Source organism: Stegostoma tigrinum, chromosome 21, assembly GCF_030684315.1.
Source record: "Stegostoma tigrinum isolate sSteTig4 chromosome 21, sSteTig4.hap1, whole genome shotgun sequence".
Taxonomy (NCBI): domain Eukaryota; kingdom Metazoa; phylum Chordata; class Chondrichthyes; order Orectolobiformes; family Stegostomatidae; genus Stegostoma; species Stegostoma tigrinum.
The window spans coordinates 22,807,786-22,829,623 of NC_081374.1; the positions used below are offsets into that span (position 1 = coordinate 22,807,786).

At 42.1% G+C, this 21,838-nt stretch overlaps 1 protein-coding gene across 5 annotated transcripts in view; it reads right to left on the minus strand.

Moving 5' to 3' along the window:
• Window positions 1-21,838, minus strand: part of LOC125463008 (copine-8-like) — a 636,730-nt gene that overhangs the window by 264,001 nt on the left and 350,891 nt on the right. The gene's annotated exons all lie outside the window — the stretch shown is intronic.

Genomic DNA, 21,838 nt, shown 5'->3' on the forward strand with positions numbered 1-21,838 from the left:
TATATTCATATGTGCTTAAAGTCTGAGCCAGTATGAAGATCCTAGTTTACACAGCGGAGGAGTGTGGTTATGTTAGAACATCATGGTTCAAGTCATCTGAAGTAAGACAGAGTACAATACCTTGAAATTCTTAGGTCGCAAGCTTTGATGCAGTTATGATATCATGAATATATATCTGGAAGTGTTCCTGACACATTGACCACAGTATCTATTGATGCACCTTAGCAAGTGCAACTTGTCTTTGATTAATCCAGATTCAATTCCAGAGTTCCTTAAGATTTGACATCAATTTATTCCAAAATAACAAAGTTTCATTTTTGCCCAAGTGAACCAGATAATCATTTATTGTTTTTAGAATAGAGTTGGAGCTCGGATTGTGAATGTCATGTTTGGTTGGCTCGCTGAACTGGTTCGTTGTTCCACAGACGTTTCATTACCCTGCTGGGTAATATCATCAGTGCAGTCTCTGATGAAGCACCATTGTGTTTTCCCAGCTGTTACTTAAACTCTGGTGTCCATTGAGCTGGGTTACCTCACTTCCGGTTTTGCTTTGCAATGGAGTGTATATGGGGTCTAACTCTATGTGTTTATTGATGGTTTCTTTGTGAGAACCAGGTTTCTAGGAATTCCCATGCTTGTCTCTGCTTTGTCTGTCCCAGGATCCTGGTGTTGTCCCAATACAACTGGTGGTTTTCCTTATCCATGTAGATGGACATGAGTGAGTATATAAAAAGGACACCCATTTCCATCCACATTGGTGAAGAAAACCACTAATTTGATTGAGACTTACAGGGTACAGGGTAATGAAACATCTGCAGAACAACAAAGCAGCTCGGCGAGCCAACCGACTACAAATCATTTATTGACTGAACACCCAGTTTAATGCCACTATTGAGATTAGTATTGACAGTAGTAAAACAAAATTACAGTTAACATTCTTGTCAGCATTTTAGATAGCCACTGCAAAATTCACCCGGCTGTAGAAAATCAAAAAGGATCAGGATTCAGGTAGAAATCCTTTCTATGCACACATATTGATACTATTGGTGCAGGTATTCAAAAGGTCAGTTGGTATTCCATTTAAGAGGTACTGTCTGTGCAAGTATGTATTTCTGAGGATTCACACATATTTGAAAACTATTGGGTAAAAATATATCTTTGGATCAGGATACTTCGTAAACAATTCATCAGGCAATAAGCAATTTACCTTGGAAGGTACAAATCTTGCATAAAATTAGAGAAAGACTTCATTGTCACACTCAATAGGTCAGTATGAATTAAACAACATCAATAATCTTCTTAGCAGCACAATAGAACTTTCTTTTATCCTCATTGGTTTTCCACATTATTTTACTCCAAGACACCATCTCGCCCAATTATAGTGACCAGAAGTTTCATGGGTATTGTTCATTCTCGAATAGCTTGCTCAAGTATTAAAATTAGGAATCTCAAAACTATCAGCAGACTGCTGAAAAAATAGGTATCACATTCAGCTAATCTTGTCCTCAGCTGAACCTTCATGATTTGTTCTTCAAACAATGATTCTCATCCATACTTGTAGAATGTGAGTCAATGTACAGAGTTACAGAAAATTTGTGGGACCTTCACACAAAAGTTTATGGGAAACCTCTAAACAGCAGAAAGCAGGGAGAAACCACAGTTTTCTCATATTGTCATGGTTCAGCTAAACCCTGGTAAAATTCAGTCAGCCTTCAGGACAGGAATGATTCATTCTTTTCCTTAAATAAAATCCAATTAAGTAAGCCCTGTGCTTTTTTTGGAAACATGTTTCCACAATTTTATGCAAATACTGACAATATTTTCCTCCGGCAGAGCAGTGGTAACATTTATCTTTGACTAGCTTGACAAGAAAATTATGACAAAGTATGGCTACATGCAGTAAAATTTTATGCAAAAATCATACTGTATAGAATTGGTAACAAGAGAAAAGAGAAACAAAATCAAGTAAAATAATGAATGGAGTCTCTATCAGAAGGATTTACAAAGCTGAAATATTTATGTGCATTATGAGAGGTTAGCCTAACGTTCAGGTTGCATATATTTACGGAAAATAACATTTGGGAAATAACTAAATGATATAACTATGCACTGAAAATCCTTCATACAAAGGTCTGGATAAAGGTATCAGAATTCCTGCAATTCCAATTTCATTGTAAAAATACTGGAAAAAACAGATTGATTCTGAAGTGCCAAGTACTCCATGCAACATAACTCAACAGGCAATGTTCATCTTATGCTTTTTCCTGCACTATTTTCCTCAATGAGTTTTTAGGTAGGCATGAATAAGTTTATTCTTTATGCAAAAATGTCTGCATAAAAATGCAAACATGTTAAATATTGATAACTAACTCTAACATATCAGAAAATGCATCTCTTAGTATAAACAATCTCTCCAGCATTGCTTTATTTCAAAGCTGCAATCTTTGGCAAACCATTTGAGTAACATCCTTCTATTCTTATAATGTTTCTATTATTTTTAAATTTGTTTTTGGATAAATAACAAGAGCTAACATCACCAAGTCATCTTGAAGTTCATAGCACATTAACTCGGCTTCACATAGTAGTCAATGTGCACAGCTGAAATGACACACCAGCTGAAGCATGCTGAGCTAATGGTTGTACCTACTGGTGTTAATTTTATAACTCATCTTAGCCAATACCACTTATGATGCCATCATTCACTGTTAAAAATATAAGTGAACAGCCTACCCAGTACGCCTACCCAACAACTCACTCTTCTGATTTCCTTTCACACAATTACACACAACTTGGTCCCAAAATGTAAGATATTTGTACATGAAACATTCAGTGAACATCATGGAATCAGGAGGCAAATATGATAGTTAAATGTGCACTAAAGCTGAAAAAAGTACAAAGTACAATCTTAAACCGGGATAACTAGCTCTTGTTATGTCGAGTTTTAACAGAACATTATTTATTGGTCTGTACATAAATATACATATATGTGGTCCTGCTTCAAATAATAATATTCTGAGGAACATTCCAAGTTTTAAATGTGTTGTTAATTGTTGAAAAATCACCCAACAACACCGAATATATAAAAACTTCTTTTGCATTTCATTTTAGTTAGCTTTAAGTTAATACACTGAAAATAACCTGCAATACCCATTCACTAAGCCTTTGAATAACTGCAACAAAATGGCATTTGACAAGATTCTGATAAGGTGTCATCAGACTCGAAATGTTAACTCTGCTTTCTTCACACAGACATTACCAGACCTGTTGAGTTTCACAGCAATTTCTGTTTTTGTTTCAGATCTCCAGCACCTGCAGTTTTTTTATTTTCCTTCATTGATCTGGATGATCAGCCCTGATTATACTGAATAGTGGAGCAGAATCTAATGGTCAAATACTTAATACTGTTTTTATTTTCTTTATTTCTTTTGTAATAATCCTGATCTTTCAACTGTTTGAAATGCTTTTGGGATAATTAATTCTGTGCTGTTGCAAACACTGAAATGGCTACTTTCCTGTGAACTAAAGTATCCTCCATGTTCTGATCCAAAGAAAGATAAATTGCCAATAAAAATAATCCAATCAAGAAATTTGAGAAATAAATTGGTTATTTGGGGAAATTTCAACAAACCTGCTCATGTAGAAATATTTTTCCTTACAGTCTACCAAAATTTATTCTCCATTGAAGTCCATTGATGTGGAGTAAGATTGCACAGGGTTCAAAGTTAGTATTCCATCCAATCTGATCATTTCCTAGCAGGTCAGGAAAGCCACATATCTCCAAGAACTGCATTTCTACTGTTAACTGGGTCAAATATCTAATGTGATTCAATACAAAGTTAAACTCAAAGATTGGTGAAAGAACAAGCTGTGGGTTGAATCGCTGCATCCCAATCTCCCAGACTCCGCACTACCCACATCTGCCTGAAGGAGCCAATCTGCCAACTGGAAAATCATTTCCATTAGATCTCGAAAACAATTTCACGTATCAGTAAATAAACTCTCTGGGATAGACTTTAAAAATTTACCGTCTGGGTGCAGGACTTCACAATACTTTCAATGAATGAAACACCGTGCAATGAATTGCTCATTTTCGTGTCTCAATTCCCAAGACGTGACCCTAAACATACACAGCTCGGAGTGTAAATGAATGTAATTTACCATTCCCTGTTAAACAGTGATGAAAATTATGCTTAGTCCCGTAAAATTGGTAAAAGAAAGTGCTTAAAAAAACTATTACAGTGCAATCGATAGATGGTCTGCACAGAGTAAGATGTGGTTACCCTGAAGGTGTTTTTTGTCCCTTTGCTTCACCTACCCAAGTGAACACTTACATTAGTAACAGTTTGTGGGATTTTAATCATTTTGGTGTCTATAGTTGGGCTGAGAGGTTTACGTGCTGACCTGACGCTAAACTTATCCTCTTCCAGCAAATGAATACTGTCTTGCCTCTGCTTGAACCGTCCATGATGGATTGGCTGATTATGTTGGAAACCATAGCACAATCATGTATTCCACAATTTACAGCACAATTGAGTACAATAATACATTGCACAAAGAACCCCTGTAGAACTCATTTCAGCGACTGCTTAAGTTACAGATTTTTTGACTCTGCTGTTCCAGGAACGGAATCTGAAAAACGCTCCAAAATCTTGTTAAGATTTCAAGACCTGCAAAATACTGACCTTGACAGACTCAACTATGAGATGGAGCATCATGCTTGAATTTTGAATTGCAAATGGCATCAAACCTCACAGTCGCTCCATCCTCTGCTGGGGAAGGAAGACTAGGCACAAGCAGTCTAACCGTGCTGCTGAAGCAAACTGCCTGCCAGATCAACCAAAAAATGGCAGTCTGTGGAGAAATTTGACAGCAGGACTGTCTCAAACAATGAAGCAAGAAATGCTGTGTTAATTGCAGAAAGAAAATCTCAAGCAAAATGCACTTCAGCACAACTAACTTAATGTAGAAAATTTCTCCAATTGTGGGTGTTCATTAGAAGCAATGATTGCAGCAGGATTAATGTCAAGCAGATTTAATATAATCCTAAATATTGTTTATTTTCACCTATTCTTGAAGTAAATTCATTCCATTCTTGTCTGACAATGTTCAAGGCTGCAAAGAAACACACTTGCATTTGTAGAGCACCTTTCAAATCCATGGCACGTCAAAGAAATTTTGCAACATTTCAGTTGGTTGATTTTCAGGTGCCTGTAGCATAGATAACAGCAGTGTGAAAGAGTCAGGTTAGCGCATGACTATTCCAGTGGAATGAGTTCAAATCCCATGGTGTCAGCTGGCAAATTGAAATTCAGTTAATAAATCAATCTGGAATCAAAAGCTAACATCAGATCATGTGGCTATCATTTTGTGTTTAAAAGAATCTGATTTTGACCTTTATGGAAGACAATCTCAGGCCTTATCTGGTCCCCTTTAATTCCTACCTTTTGATTTGAATTTTTCACAAGGATCTGACAATGCAAACAGTCAAATATTTACCTGTAATAGCGTATCTCAAATTGACAACTTTGTTAATTCAGCACTCCCACAGTACTGCATTTAACTATTAGTTTAGATCAAGTGCTCAAATCTGGGAACAAGGCACCTAGAGACATGAATGCTATCACTAATCAAAAGCTGGCACTAAAATACAAAATGCAGCAGGAGCAGCAGCAGCAGCAAAATGTTGAGTCAACCTTCCGAAATTTAAAATACAGTGTATCTTTGCTCTGACCAGTAAGTAGCTTTGACACTAAGGGAGAACTAATGTCCACTCCCTTTCAGAGTTTGCCAATACAGACACTTTACTCTTACATCCAGGATTGGGATAATTGGCCCTGAAAGAGAGCACAGAATATCACAAGGTATTTGCAAATCATCATCTGACTTTCCCATTTAACATTTATTTCAATCCTTTAATCATGCCCCTTTTAAAAACTTTATCTGTGTTGGTTTTCCAATATTGAAATGTATTTAGGAGGAGACAATGGACTAGTGGTATTCACGCTGGATAGTTAATCCAGAAACCAAGATAACATTCTGGGTTTGAATCCTGCCATGGCAGTTGGTGGAATTTGAATTCAATTTTAAAAAAATCTAGAATTAAAAATCTAGTGATAACCAAGAATCCACAGCTGATTGTTGGAAAAATGGCATCTAGTTTACGAATGTCCTTTAGGGAAGGAATCTTCCATTTTTGCCTGGTCCGGGCTACATGTGACTCCTGACCTACAGCAATGTGGTTGACTTAGAGATGGGCAATAAATCCTGCCTAAAAGCGATGCCTTCTAGCCACGAATGAATAAAGCAATCAGAGTGTGACACAGCAGTCATTATAAAGCCTTCCACAAACAACCAAACCAACACCACTGGATCTTAATAATTTACCAGTAAGAAAATGTTCATCATTGACAACAATAATGTGGTTGATGATCTGTATGTGGACTTTCAAAGGAGATGTTATAAAGCACCCATGTAATAGATTTGTTAAGGTTCGGAGTTTTAAGGCACAGTAATGACATTGAGACAAACAGCTAAAGAATAGAAAGCGGCAGCAGTGACCAGTTGTCTTCCAGGCTAGATACACATGCACAGCAGCCCAATTCTTAAGCACAAACAAGGCTGTCGTTATATTAAAACCAGCCCCATTGTGTTTACAGACAAGAACTCAAACTGCAAAGCAGGAGTTCTTTCAGGGGCTCCTGAAATGTTACCATTGCAAAATTCACAGTGTGTTCAGCACCATATTGTGATACCGCTGGCATTTTAAACAGCACCCAGACATAACTGGGGAAGCTTTCCAATATTCACAGGAACTTGCATGCTTTCAGAATTTCTAAATCATCAATATTGCTGCTTTGGGGTATTACTAAAGCTCACAAGCAATTACCAGAAAAGAAAGAGCACAAACACTGGCTATGTTATCCAGGCCAAAGAGGAAAATCTCACTGTTGACTCCTTTCCACATTGATTAAGCACATCTGTTGAGTAGAGAGAAGAACAAGACAAATACCATTCATGGGAATCCTACCTTTGTCACTGTTCTTCTGTTTAATTTCCCTTCGTGAATGGTTAACAATACCAAACTTGTTTAATCTGTTCCGTTATCTTCCAAAGGCACTGCTTCGATTGTCAGTCAGGAGTTAGCATGCTAATTGCACTATGGAGTTCTACTTCCAAAGTCACTGCTGTGCATGGACTTCAGAGTCCCTTGCACAGGGAAAACTCAAGGGAACGCTGCTTACAGGGGCCTGAACGATGCACACTATGGTGAGAAATGCGGCAGAATCATGTCGGAAGTCTATCTTGGCCTATATCAATACTGTTGTCTTAAAAAGAATCAAGAAAATCAAGATTCTTGCCAGCCAAGTAGGACCTTTGCCTGTTAACAACTCCAGCTCCAACTGTGAGTAAACCGGACATCAAGAATTGTCAACTTGGAAGTCAGTGCAGGGTACCTGGTGGCTTCAGCTTACCACTGGTTGTGAAATGCCTCCATGCTCCTCACCACATAACAGCATCTCAGAGACTGGTCCTTGGGCACTGGCATCCAATAATAGCCAAACCCTCATTACCTCATCTCACTGATTCACTTACGGAGTGGTTTGGCACCACAGAGCTGCATGCAGGGCATACCGGCAACTAGCACCGAAAAGCTGCTAAAATGTCAACTTACAGCATCCATGCCTTATCTTACATTGCTTGTAGCACCATAACACAACCAGGCAGCTTGCCTCATTGGCCAGCAGTTCTCAGTAAAGTGGTAGGTCATCTTGCTGTACAGCCGTGCACTATTTCAGTCTGAAACCTTGCACCACGAGCCAGCAGCTTACGTGGCAAACACATTACACGTGGAGATAGTAAGTACTGCCGATGCTAGAGTCAGAGATAACACAGGGTGGAGCTGGATGAACACAGCAGGCCAGGCAGCATCAGAGGAGCAGGAGAGTTGACGTTTCGGGTTGGGACCTGAAGCGTGAACTTTCTGAAGAAGGGTAACGACCCAAAACATCAACTTTCCTGTTCCATTCCATGTTATCTATATACTACATGTGGAGAAAGGGAAAAGAAAAAAAGTCACGTCTCAATTTCACAGGGGAGTAGTACTCACCGAAGTCTGTGGAGGCAGTCTTCAGGGGACGGAGGCAGTGGAATGGTTCATGAGAAGTAACACAAATGTAGCCTCTAATTCTAGTCCAAATGGGTGGCAAGGGAAGGTAGGCAAGTACAAGCTCATGCAGACAGATTGCAGGGGTGGGTTGGGGGGCTGGTGGAGCGGTGCAAAGCCTATGGACTTTGTAGAAAGAGCTTTCAGAAAGAGGACCCGGATATTTGAGATTTCACCAACACAGAGGCAGTGGTTGCAAGCCACTGCACTCATTGTCACCTTCTATTGTGCTGGGAATCAAAAAAGTGTACAAATGGGGAAGAAAATGGCTATGATCACACCGCAGTGGATGGTAAGAGTTGTGACCTTTTTGGGGGAGGGAACTGCAAGACATAAAGCGAGGCCCCTGAAAGATCAATATTACGTACAGACATATACAGGATCCCCTGTGAGGTCCCTTCTCCTTGGTCATCCTCAATGCACTGGCTCCCTGCCACACATTATTGACCACTGCTATCACATCAACAATTTTGCACAGAGGCCTTTAAAGGAACAGGCACATTTTACTTGAGTGTTATTAATATCAGCAGAACCCATTGCTCTATCTTGCTTCCATGTGTTGTAACAAGCTCTCAACATAGACATCAAATCATGGTACACCACATACTGATATGAAGATAAGTATCATGCTGGCACTGTCAGGGCTATGAAGAGACTCAAACTTACCTATATACTGAAAAACAAATCATCTTTATGCACCCTTATGCAAATGTGATACTTCATGTACAGTGCATTGCCTCCCATGCCACCAAGGTGCCCTCTGAACAAGGGCCACTGAATCCAAACTGTCAGCTCTGATTTCATAGTTCTTTCGGTTCTTTTTCCCCAAAAAAGAATTTTTTTTCCCTTGCTTTCCTTCTCGCCACATCTTGGTGTTGTCTCAGGTTTCACAGCTGGGACGAAGAGAGTTTGCTCAACAATGAAGCCAATTGGTCTGTAGCCTTGGTCAGGCAAACCCAGCAGGGGCATGGTGTGTGTGCCTGGATGGCCCTGGTAATGTTGCAGGTCTTTCTGCTAGAGGGTTGGAGATGGGGCTGAGGGAGAGTGGAAGTGGAGGATACAGCCACCTTTGGAGTGTTGTGAGAGGATGTTTCTGAGAAGCCTGGATCAGATTCCTGGCACTGCCTTGTCTGCTAGTGATTAAAGGACTCCTGAAGAGCACAGGTTTCCCAGTCCCTGTCACCACGCCTTCAGTCTTGAAAATGAATGATTGGTGTAATGGCGTTTGTGTCTCTCCTGCAGATCCTAAAGATGTCAGACTACGGAGGCAGACCAGATGATTAAATGGGGCCTCATAGCGTAGTGCAGTTCTGCAGCCTCTGAGAGCCATTGCTTCCTACTTACCAGTCCACTACTCCTGTATCTCCTTGTCCATGAGGACAAAGTCCTAGCTAGCCAATACCATTGGGACCTCTCCTGGCTGGTGGTTGGTCTCCGCAGTTCTCAGTGTGCCAATGGCCTAGGGCGATTCTTCCTTGGCTAGCTTTTGCAGTGAGATGCTCACCAGATTGTGTTCCCAAACACTGAGTGTGCTGTTCCCACCAAATTGCTAATATCTGAGCTGCTGGGAGATGCAGGAGGCAGCCTCGTCAATTCTCCACATACTCTTCCTCAGAGATCCAAGAGGTGTCTTCGAGCTGAGCAGGCAGGTTCTCCTCAGAGGTCATGGATATTTTGTTGGCATCTTTGAGAGTGAAGCGACAGGCGGCATTGTGGCCGATGAGCAGAATGTGCAATGATTGACCCTGACTCCAAGGTTAATGTGAGAGTTGCTGTGGAACGAAGAGTGGCACTTACTCGACTGGCAGCTCAATTGACAGATCACGGGTGTCTTGGCATTCCTTAAGGGGTGGTCCTGGTTTTCTCCTGAGGGGTTTAGGAGTCCCTCCCCACAGTGGGTATATAGCTTGACATTGGGCATCCCTGCACCCTTTACAGAACCTTTCTGCCCTATTGTATACTTCCTTCTTCTGGAAAGAGAGAAAAGGAGGGACAGCATACAAGTGGGTGACACAACTGTTAGTGCTTGTACATGTGGTGAGGTGTCCCAGCCAAGTGATGAAGCAGCACAGAAGCCATGCACAGTTGGTTGGTCTGGAAAGTTGCAGGGACAAACAAAGCATGCAAGTAGGCTGTTGAAGAGGATGAGGTACCCCTCTCCTCTGGATCACCCTATCCATCAGACCCTTGATGAAGATTTACAGCATCATCTTCCCCTACTCTGATATCTTCAGATTGAGCATCCATCACAGAGCATGACAATTTCAGAATGCCTGAGCTCATCAGGCCTCACAGCAGCTTTTTAAACATCATGTGGGCAGCAGGGAAACATTCTGGTGAATGCCAAGTTCTCGGGGGAATGGTGCTTGGTAAAACAGGGCTAGAATCAGGCAGGATGGATGCCATAGGAGTGGAGTAGGTAATTAACAAGGCAGGTTTGCTAAAATTTAGTGAGGAATTTTATGAGTCCATGCTGTGAGAAAACTTCAAAAAGAAACTCAATGTAGCTGACACAATTAAAAACACCAAGCTTCAGTCCCCTAGTTATCAACATGCAGTTTCAGCCAAGTGTCACATAAATGCTTTCAAAATGCACCCAGACATAATCAAGTTAGCAATATATGGTTCCTCAGTTAATGGCCATAATTTATCTGGGAACAGTTTAAGGATGCAACAGTGTGCGCATTTTGTGTGTATGTAAAATGCTGAGTGGTGCAGTCTGCTACTGCTTTGCAGTGAATATCGGAGAGGACATTTATACAGATGGTGCAAGCAATATCTCTCATTAATCAATAATACTGCTGGGAGTTACTTGAAGTGAAATTTCACTGGTCTTGGAAAACAAAACACCTCATCCAACTTCAAAGTTGACAGCCTCCAAGTACTCCATTTGCTTTCGGGTTAGAGTTTTAAATTATTTATCAAATAATCGACTGAACAGCTAACAACACATCAGCCACTTTTTGCTATGTTTGGTCTGAATCATCGTGACCATATCATAAATGAAAGGCTCTTGTCAGATGAAGCAACAACCTTTATCTGAAATCATCCATCAACATCAACCTCACTAAGTTGAGCATAATTTTCATAAACAAGAATCAATAATTATTCATTCACTCGTCCCAAAAGAAAGAATATCAAAAAAAGACAGAATTTGTCATAACCCATATACAGAGAAGAATACTAAATAACCTCAGGACTGAGCCATTATTACAGTTCTCAAGATCTTTCTTTTTTTAAAATACATTCGAGGGCATTGTTGGCTAGACAAGCATTTATTGTCTGTCCCTCATTACCCTTGAGTAGGTGGTGGTGAGGTGCCTTCTTCAACCATGTAGTCCAGCTGCTGTCGTTAGATGCACATTGCCATTAGAGTCGAAGTCTGTTGAGTAGGAGAAATATGGACAGAGCTCAATTCTGTGAATGCTTTAAGTTACATCCTTTCCATTGTTTGCCTGCTGACACAAGCCAATATACTCTTATTGAGTGTGTATGGGGAAAGCTGTCTTCAAGAGATTGAACTGTCTCTTTTCTGCAGTTGAACTCAGTTTTTGATATACCCAGAGTCCGAGGGCCAGCATCAGCAAAATATGATATACCCAATCACAGATTTTCTTCCACTTTGAGGAGCCAGACATGCCTCTGTCCAGTCATGTAAAGATTCCTGGTTCGTGCGATTAGCGGCAAGGGTGATATTTTCCGGTGTTCCTATCCTGCTCAAGCCAGCAGGGGGCACTGCATGTAGGGGCGAGATGGAAACGAGATAGTGCGAACTGCAGGTGCTGGAGAATCCGCGATAAAAAAAAGTGTGGAGCTGGATGAACACAGCAGGCCAAGTAGCATCTTAGGAGCACAAAAGCTGACATTTCGGGCCTAGACCCTTCATCACAGAAGGGAATGGGGAGACAATTCTGAAATAAATAGGGAGAGGGGGCGAGGCGGACCAAAGATGGATACATGAGAAGATAGGTGGAGAGGAGAGTATGGGTGGGGAGGTAGGGAGAGGATAGGTCAGTCTGGAGAGGACGGACAGGTCAAGGGGGCACGATGAGGTTAGTAGGTAGGAAATGGAGGTGCGGCTTGAGGTGGGAGGAGGGGAAATAGGTGAGAGGAAGAACAGGTTAGGGAAGCGGGGACAAGCTGGTTTTGGGATGCAGGGGAAGGAGGGGAGATTTTGAAGCTTGTGAAATCCACATTGATACCATTGGGCTACAAGGTTCCCAAGCGGATATGAGTTGCTGTTCCTGCAACCTTCGGGTGGCATCACTGTGGCACTGCAGGAGGCCCAGGATGGACATGTCATCTAAGGAATGGGAGGGGAAATTGAAATGATTCGCGACTGGGAGGTGCAGTTGTTTACTGCGAACCGAGCCTAGGCATTCTGCAAAGCAGTCCCCAAGCCTCCGCTTGGTTTCCCCAATGTAGAGGAAGCCACACCGGGGACAATGGATACAGTATACCACATTGGCAGATGTGCAGATGAATATCTGCTTGATGTGGAAAGTCTTCTTGGGGCCTGGGATGGGGGTGAGGGAGGAGGCGTTGGGGCAAGTGTAGCACTTCCTGCGGTTGCAGGGGAAGGTGCCGGGTGTGATGGGGTTGGTGGGGAGTGTGGAGCAGACAAGGGAGTTGCGGAGAGAGTGGTCTCTCCGGAAGGCAGACAAGGGTGGGGTTGGAAAAATGTCTTGGGTGGTGGGGTCGGATTGTAGATGGCGGAAGTGTTGGAGGATGATGCGTTGTATCCGGAGGTTGGTGGGGTGGTATGTGAGAATGAGGGGTATTCTTTTTTGGCGGTTATTGCAGGGGTGGGGTGTGACGGATGAGGTGCGGTAAATGCAGAAGACACGGTCAAGGGTGTTCTTGATCACTGCGGGGTAATGTTGCGCACCCTGAAGAATGAGGACATCTGGGATGTACGGTAGTGGAATGCCTCATCCTGGAAGCAGATGCAGCGGAGGCAAAGGAATTGGGAATAGGGGATGGAATTTTTGCAGGGGGTGGGTGGGTGGAGGTGTATTCCAGGTAACTGTGGGAGTTGGTGGGCTTGAAATGGACATCAGTTTCTAGATGGTTGCCTGAGATGGAGACAGAGGGGTCCAGGAAGGTGAGGGATGTGTTGGAGATGGTCCACGTGAACTTAAGGTTAGAGTGGAACGTGTTGGTGAAGTGGATGAACTGTTCGAGCTCTTCTTGGGAGCATGAGGCGGTGCCGATACAGTCATCAATGTAACGGAGGAAGTGGTAGGGTGAGAGTAAAGGTCGTTTTGAAACTCTTTGTTACAGCAAGTTATGGGTAAGGACGTCTTTTTTCTATTATCTGAAATAGATTTCCAATAATCTGGTTTCTTGTTGTTAAAGGAACTTGCAAGGAGCCAAGAAGAGATTTACATTTTCCTGCATCCCAAGTAACTGACCTTCCCCCAATATCCTCTTAAGTTCTTCATGCAAACATACAAACCAAGTAACTATAGAAACCATGTACTACAGAAGGAGGCCATTCTTATTCATGCTGACCAAGAACACCAAGATGCCTCTTCTAATCCCATCTTGCTCACATAGCCCATAGCCCTTCAGCTCCCAGCACTTATGGTACGTTTTAAAAGAATTCATGCTCACTGACTCCACCGCCAACACTGGCAGGTAACTCCAAACACTCATCTATCTCTATGTAAAAAATGACCTCTGCATGTCCCCTCTAATCCTTCTGCCACTTAGCTTGAATCTATAACTCCTGGGTTTTTGAACTCTCTGACAAGGGAAGTAGTTTCCTTCTGTCTGTACTATCTCTACTCATCATTTTTGTATACCTGAATCACATTACCCCTCAGCCTTCTCTACCCCAAGGAAAAAAAGCACAACCTCTCCAATCATTCCTTGTAGCTACTGTCTATTCAAGTAAGTCTTCAGTATATTGTGCAGAAAAATGACATCCTTCCTGCCATCTGGTGACCAGAATTACACACAATACTTTGAATGTGACCTCACATACAGATACAGTTTCATCATTATATCCCTACTTTTGTATTCGAATACATCTGCCAATGAGGGATAGCACATTACATCAACAGCAACTGGTCATTACTCTTTCTTTCCTGTTACTAAGCCAATTTTGGATCCAGTTCGCCATGTGACTATGTATCCCATAGACTTTTACTTTTTTGACCAGTCTGCCACATGGGGCCTTGTCAAATACCTTACTAAAATCCATATAAACATCCATGGCACTACCCTCATTGGTCCTCCTTGTCAAGTCCTCAAAGAATTCCATCAAATTTGTAAAGCATGGCCTTCCCTTAACAAAACCATGCTGACTACCCCTGCCTATTCCTTTCTAAGTGACAGTTTATTTAGTCTCTCAGGACTAATTCTAACAATTTATCTACCACCAAAGTCAGACTAACTGGACTACAATTCTTTGACATTTCCTTTGTACCCTTTTTTAAACAACAGAATGACATTTGCACTCTTTCAGTTCTCTGGCACCTCACAACATACAAAAAAATATGCTTGCAACACAATATCCTGTTTCAATTGAATATCTGCTATTTTCTCCCCGACTTTCTTTGGCATCCCAGAGAACAATCAATCTGGACCTACTGAATTATTCACTTTCAAGGATTCCAACTCCTCTTACATTTCCCTCCCATTTTGATTATTTTGCCCAATATTTCATAGTGTTCCTCTCGGATTACTACACCCACATCATCCTGTCCTTTGTGAATACAGAGGCAAAAAAAAATTAAATTCTTCCCATAACCTCTGCATCTTCACACATTCTTTTTTACATCTCTGATAGGTCCCACCTTTTCCTTAACTACCTATTTGCTCTTTATAAACTGATCAAACAACTTTGGGATTTTTTTAATCTCACTTGCTAATATATTTTCATGCACTGTCTTTGATCTCCTTATTATTTGTAAACTTAATCCCTACACTTTCTATTCTCTTCTCGGCTATCTGCAGTGTGGAGTCTTTTTGTCACTACTATAAGGTTTCTTCTTCTGTTTAATCTTCCCCTGTATTTTTCCACGGACAACTATGAGGGGTGAGCAGGGTGGCTCTAGGTTTGGCAGCCCCATTCTTATTTTTGAAGGGAACATGTCTGTTTTGTGCCATAAGTATCTCACTTTTTAGTGCCTCCCATTGGTTTATCACTTATTTATCCTTTAGCAGTCTTATCCAGTCCATCTCAGCCAAATCAATTCTCAGGTTTGTTAAATTTTCCTTTCTACAGAACAAAACATTTACTCTTAATTTATCTCTGTCCTTTTCCAATATCATACCAATATTTAAACTGTGGTCACTATTCCCAATAGGGTCGCTCACAGTCACTTCACCCATTTGCCCATCTCCATTTCCCAAAAATAAATGAAGAATCATCTTCTCTCATTAGGGATGTCATACATTGTTTAAAAAAAATTCCTGGACACATTTCATGAATTTTTCACCCTTAATACTGTTTGAAACCAAGGTGACGTTGGGATATTTAAAGACTTCTCCTATTATTGCCCTCTTATTCTTATAGGAAGAAAGTTGTCTACATATATGTTTTTCTATCTCTCTTTCACTATTTGGGATCTGTAGTATGTTCCTCCTAGTGTGACTGCCCCTTTTTTGTTCCTAAGATCAACTCATAAAGCCTCATTTGGTAACCTGTTGAGTATATCATTCCTTCTCACAACTGTAATTTGTTCCTTAAATGATATTGCTACCACCTTCACAAACCCCACCCTCCCCAATTACCTTACCCTCCTTTTTCTTGTCAGGCACTCTAACCTGCCTGAAAACTCAATATACAGGATACTGAGCTACCAATTTTTTCCCTACCTTTCGCCAGTGGTCCATTATAGCTATGACATTGAGCTGCCATGTGTTTATCTATACCCTTAATTTATCTGTCTGGTTTGTAATACTTCTTGCCTTGAAGTATAAGGAGCTCAACCTCATCAATTCCTTTTGCAGGATGCTTTTTAATAATTGTTTGTTTTGTCTTTCAGAGTTGCTGATTACATCACAAACTCATGTTCTACCTCTCATTTCCTGATCTGAATCTGACTCTAAGCTGACACTTTGTCCCCATCCCCTTGTCATACGAGTTTAAAACCTCATTAAATGTACGAATCAGGACGAGTAGGTAAACCTTGAACCCTCAAAGCGACTCTGTCATTCAATAACATACACCCTTTCAGCGTTCTTCGGTATCTTATTATGTTTCAATCAAGTTGCCTCATCTTCTAAACTTCACTGCAATGCATTGCCTGCACAACTTCCTAGTTACAGAAGAGGAGGTGCTGGACATATTAAAATGTATAAAGGTGAATACATCTCTGGGGCCTAATCAAGTGTGTCTCAGAGCATCGTGGGAAGCTGTGGAACAGATTGCTGGACTCCTTGCTAAGATATTTGTGTCATCAATAGCCACAAGTGAGGTACCAGAAGATTGGAGGTTGGCTAATGTGCGGTGCCTTTATTTAAGAAAGGTGGTAACAAAAAGCCTGGAAACTATACAGCAGTGGGCCTGACATTACTGGTGGGTAAATTGTTGGAAGGGATTCTGAGGGAAAGGATTTACATTCATTTGGAAAGGCAAGGACTGATTAGGGATAATCACGTGGCTTTGTGCGTGGGAAATCATGTCTCACCAACTTGAGTTTTTTTTGAAGAAATAACAAAGAAGACTGATAAAGGCAAAGCAGTAGACATTGTCAATGTGGACTTCAGCAAGGTTTTGGACAAGGTTCCACATGATAGGCTGATTGGCATGGTCAGGATGCATTGAATCCAGGGAGAACAAGCCATCTGGATACATAATTGACTAGAAGGTTGGAGACAGAGGGCGGTGTAGGGTTGTTTTTTGGACTGGAGGTCTGTGACCAGCGGCGTGCCACATAGTTCGGTGCTGGGTTCACGGCATTTTGTTATTTATATAAATGATTTGAATGTGAATATAGAAGGTATGGTAAGTTTGCAGGTGATACCAAGGTTGGTGGTGTAGCGGATAGCAAAAAAGGTTGTGCCAGGTTATACAACAAGACCTTGATCAGATCAGCTGATGGGCTGAGGAGTGGCAAATGAAGTTTTGATTTAGATAAATACGAAGTGTTGCATTTTGGTGAGGCAAATCAGGATATGACTTACACACATAATGGTAGGGCCTAGGAGTGTTATCGAACAAAGAGACCTGGGGATGCAGGTGCATATTTCTTTGAAAATGGAGATACAGGTACACAGGGTCGTGAAGGCGGCCTTTGGCATGCTTGCCTTCATTGGTCAGTGCACTGAATATAGGAGGAGCTATATAGAGGAACACAGCAGTCAGGCAACAGAGCAGCAGGAAAGTCAATGTTTCAGGTTTACACCCTTCATCAATGCTGGGGAGGGAGAGGGAGATCGGAAATAAATGGGGGCGTGGGGCTGGGGGCTGATAGGTGGGTTGGTGATTGGTGGATGCAGGTAGGGAGTGTGGAGATAGGTCATGGGAAGGGGGAGTGGATAGGTGAAAAAGAAGATGGACAGGTCGTGTCAGGTCAAGAAGGCAGGGGATGAGAAGAATGGTTGGACATGGGATGAGACTGGGGCTGGGGAGATTTTGAAACTGGTGAATTCTATGTTGAGGCCATCAGGCTCAAAATCCTTCCCAAAATCCGCAAACCTGACAGCCCCAGTCAACACATTGTCTCTGCCTGCTTCTGCCCCACTGCCTGCTTCTGCCCCACTGAACTCAGCTCCACTTACCTCGAGGCAGTTCCTCAACCCCCACCCCACCCCGGTCCAGGAACTCCTCATCTCCATTCAGGACACTACCCATGCCCTCCATCTCCTCCAAGACTTTCAATTCCCCAGCCCCCAAAATGTCATCTTCACCATGGGCTTCCAATCTCTCTGCACCAGTACTCTCCATGAGGAAGGCCTAAAAGCCCTTCACTTATTCCTCTCCTGCAGGCCCAACCAGTCCACCTCCACTGACAGTCCCTTAACAGAACTTGTCCTTCGCCCCAACAACTTCTCCTTTAACTCCTCACTTCCTACAAAATAAAGGGATGGTTCTGCATGCCCACATTAGTCCGAGCTGTGCCTGCCTCTTCATCGGATACGTGGAACAGTCTCTTCCGCAATTACTCTGGTACTATCTCTCACCTCTGCTATATTGATGACTGTATCAGTGCTGCCTCATGCTCCCATGAGGAGATTGAACAATTCATCAAGCCTACCAACACCTTTCACTCCAATCTCAAATTCACTTGGACCACCTCCAAAACCTCCCTCGCCTTCCTGGACCTCTCCGTCTGCACCTCCGGTAACCATCTCAACTCCAACATCCATTCCAAACTCACTGACTCCCATTGCTATTATTATCACATCTCCTCTCACCGAACCTCCTGCAAGAATGCAATCCCATTCTCCCAATTCTTCTGCCGTTGCCACATCTGCTCCTGAGATGAAGCGTTCTACTCCCAGACATCCCAGATGTCCTCCCACTTCAAGGACAGTAACATTCCCCCTCCAGTGATTCATAATGCCCTCAGCCGTATTTCTTGTGTTTCCTGCACGTCTGCCCTCAAATCCCCCCACCTGCCAAAGTAAGGACAGAGCTCCCCCGGTCCTCACATACCCCCAGCGATCTTTGCATCCAGTGCATCATCCACCACCAGTTCCACCATCTACAATCCAACCCTGTCACAAAAGAGGTATTTCCCTCCCCACCATTATCTGCCTCGTAGATACTGCTCACTCCTCAACTCCCTTGTCTGCTCCACACTCCCCACCGACACCTGGTACCTTTCCCTGCAATCACAGGAGGTGCTACACCTGCCCTGTCTTCCCCACCCAAGGCCACAAACAGTCTTACCAAATTCATCAGGGATTCCCCCAAATGTGCTCCAACCTGGTCTACAATATCTGCTATCCCCAACGGGTTCTCCTCTGTATTGGTGAGACCAAGCACAGACTCGGTGAACAATTTGTAGAACATCTACGCTCAGTATGCTATAAGCAACAGCAGCTTCTGGTTGCCAATCAGTCCTGACTGCTCCTCCCACTCCCTTGGTGACACGTCCATCCTGCGCCTCCTCCAGTGTGACAATGATGCTACACATAGAGTAAAGTATTCTGCCTTGGAAGCCTACAGCCCAATGGCCTAAACACAGAATTCACCAGTTTCAAAATCTCCCCACTCCCAGTTTCATTCCATGTCCAACCATCCCTCTTATCCACATCTCCTTGGCCTGTCCATCTTCTTTCTCAACCCTCAACCTGCATCGACCGATCAACATCCCACATACCTTGCCCTAGACACACCTCCCCATTTATTTCCAAGCTCCCTTGCCCACCTTTCCCCTCCCTGCTCTCCAGTCCTGATGAAGGATGTATACCCAAACCATTGACTTTCCTGCTCCTCTGATGATGCCTGGCCTGCTGTGTTCCTCCATCTCCACAGTGTATTGACTCTGACTCCAGCATTTGTAGTTCTTGCTATGACTGAGTAGAAGAGTTGGGATGTCACGTTGCGGCTATACAGGACATTGATGAGGCTAGGTTTAGAATGTTGCATTCAATTCTGGTTTCCTGCTTTAGAAAAGATGTTGTTAGACTTGAAATGATTCAGAAAAGATTTACAAGGAGGTTGCCAGGATTGAGCAATTGGGAGATGCTGAGGGGAGACCTTATAGAGATTTAGCAAAGCATTATGGGCATGGATAGGGTGAATAGACAAGGTCTTTCTCCAGGTTAGGACAGTCCAAAACTAGAGGGCATAGCTTTAAGGTGAGAGGGGAAAGATTTAAAAGAGACCTTAGGGGCAACGTGTTCACATGGAGGGTGGCGTGTGTATAGAATGAGCTGACAGAGGAAGCAATGGTGGCTGGCACAATTGTGACATTTAAAAAGCATCTGGATGGGTACATGAATAGGAAGGATTTAGAGGGATATGAGGCAAATGTTGGCAAATGGGACTAGATCAGTTTAGCCTACATCTGTCAGCATGGGCGAGTTGGATCAAGAGTCTGTTTGAGAGGTATGTCTCTGACTCTGCCAGAGAACTCACCCATTACAAATATTAGACTAGCAAACCTACACTGTTCTGCTTCAAAAACATTTTCATCCCTCCTTAAATAATGAAACCAATACTGTACACAGCACTCCTGATGTCAAAGTCTTTTTCTTAAATCAAACACAACATTTTTGCTTTGGATCAATTCCCCTCACAAAAAATGATTACATTACATATGAAATATATAAATTATGAGCAGAAGTAGGAAATTCAGCCCATTGAGCTTGCTCTAGTGTTCAACAACATTGTGGCTGATATGTTTACGTTTTGAATTCCATTTTCTCGTCTACCCCCAATATCCTATGAACCCCTTGCCTAAACAAAATTTATCCCCGTCTTAAAAATATTCAATGATCCTTGTTTCCAATACCTTGTAAGGTACAGCTCCAAAGTCACACAAATCCATGAGGGCAAATTTTCCCCTCAGCTCTGTTCTTAAAAGGTTGTCTTCTAATTTTAAAAGGGCCCCATTGTTCTGGACTCACTTACAGGGGAAATATCTACATTTATCCTGTTGAGTTTTTTCAGGATATTATACACTTCATATACATGTCGGTTTTTTCTGTGTGGCTGGGTCACAATCCTAGAATTCTCTCCCTAAACGTCTTGCATCTACAACAAATGAACTGCAGCAGTACCAGAGGCAGTTCACCACTAGCTTCTCAACTGCAACTAGAGATGGGCAAGTCATACACGCATCCTGTGAGTGAATTCAAACTATAATCAAGCCATCCATCACTTTTAGGTTCCAGCAGAAATAAGTCTAATTCATCCAAGCTTTCTTCATAACACGTTCTTTCCCAAGGATCAAGGCTCCTTTGAACCACCTCCAACATGTTTACATCTTTCAGAAAGTAAGGAGGCCAAACCACAAATAGTATTTGAGATATGGCCTCAACAGTGTTCTTCACTTTTATGTTCAATTCTTTTCATAATAATGATAATATTTCATGAGCCTTATGAATTATTTGTTGCTTTCACAAAGTTAATTGGTCACACTCACGCAACATGGAGCTACAAAGTATAAACTTGAAATGCACGCTGTTAAAACAAAATAGGTTTGAGAGGTCAAATGACCTTTTCTTTCCTGCCATCTACATGGAATAAGACCCTCCAGTTAATCTTCTTCATTGGGCAAGATTTGACAAAGTCATTAAAATGCAAGTAATCTTTCTAAATATAGCTACGAGCAGTTATCAGAAGATATTTCCTGTGATGGCTATGTCTCTCCAAATCAAAAGAAAAAAATAGTCTCACAATATTGCTTGAAGACTCTTCAAATCCAGGAAACTGTTGAAAAGTATCCTGCTTTATCTCAATGTTATGAGAGTGGGTGATATTAAACTTCAATGTTGACAATCGCTCCTGGCCATCAAAAAGCAGTTGCAAGGACAATGTAATGAGATGTTCTGATCACATGAGTGAAACTAAGTCTCTGTACAAGAGATTTAATAGTCCACATTTCTGGAGCAAATGGAGGAGAGACATTCAAAGCGAAGGAACGAAAACCTGCCTAAGGAACAACATATTGGTCGAGATTTGGATGGCTGTGACATCTTGCCTAAGGAAATGGACCAGGATTTTACTACAGAACTTTCATACTCTACCTTGTCTGAAGTAAAACA